We start from the raw sequence: 1,159 nt of genomic DNA, 5'->3' as shown, positions 1-1,159 counted from the left end.
AAGCAGAGGATGGGAGGAGGAAGGAGGGAAGGGGAAAGATGAGGGAGGGGGGGAGGGTGGGGGGGAGTGGGGGTGGTGGAGGGTGGGGGGGGGGGGGAGGGGGGGTTTATTTGAAGAAGCGGGGGGGAGGGAGGGAGGGAGGGAGGGGGCATTTCCATATAGTAAAGCAGGAAAAAAAGATTATGATAATGGTCATGTTAATAATAACTTCCATTTGTATACTGTTCTATGTTTCACAAAGAACATTTACCTATAAAATCTCATTTGATTCTCAAAACCACAGTGTGAGGCAGGCAGGACAGTTCATTAATATCAATCCCTCTTAGAGATAATTCCCCTGAACCTCAGTTTCTTCAAATAAAAGTCTAAGGTCACACAATTAATGGTTGGAAACAGATCTCAAACTAAAGTCTTCTGATTCCAAGTTGAACTCACTTTCCATTATTTTACGTTGCCTCTTAAAATATAGTAACGGAATGAGTACTGGATTTATTTCATTAGTATAGGCTACTCTTTCTACCAATATAGGTCACTATCTTCTCTGCAATTTCTAGTCTTGGAGAATTGCTTAGAGTACTGAAAGTGATTTGCCCTGGGTCACATAGCCAATACCTATTTGAAGGGACTTGATCCCAGCTCTACCAGGTTCCAAGGTTGGCCCTTTTTTCCCTATGTCAGTTAAAACTACATTTACTAAATTAGGTTTTTGTTTCTTGTCTTAGAACATCATTTCTCAAGTTTCCTTTCTTGACTTGCTGACCTTTTTTATACCTTCTCAAAGAAGTTAATCAGGAGAACTTCAGTTCTGGACCTGCTTGATTCTTTGAACACAAGTATATAACATCTTTAGAGGACTCAACCCTTCTTAGCAAAGGAGTAAAAGGGGGAGGCATAGAGAGGTTCTCAGAATAAATGGTGTTTGGAGTTTTTAAAAACTGGTTATGCATTTTCCACTGGATCAACTTTTTTAAAAAGTGAAGAGTTCATATGTCTTCAGTACATCATATAGACCACTGGAGGGGAAAAAATCTCTGAAGTATGAATGCCTATTACATCATAATTACAACTATCGCCATGACATCCACTAGAGAGTAATCCTTACTTATTTCTCACCACAGATCTCAAGTATGTGGATGTGAAAACTGAGTCAGGGAGGCAA

This window comes from Petaurus breviceps, unplaced genomic scaffold (assembly GCF_028583685.1).
Source record: "Petaurus breviceps papuanus isolate PSGF00001 unplaced genomic scaffold, PetGlider_PUasm1.0 138, whole genome shotgun sequence".
NCBI lineage: Eukaryota > Metazoa > Chordata > Mammalia > Diprotodontia > Petauridae > Petaurus > Petaurus breviceps.
The sequence above is the reverse complement of the archived record's forward strand: the minus strand, read 5'-3'. Positions refer to the sequence as shown.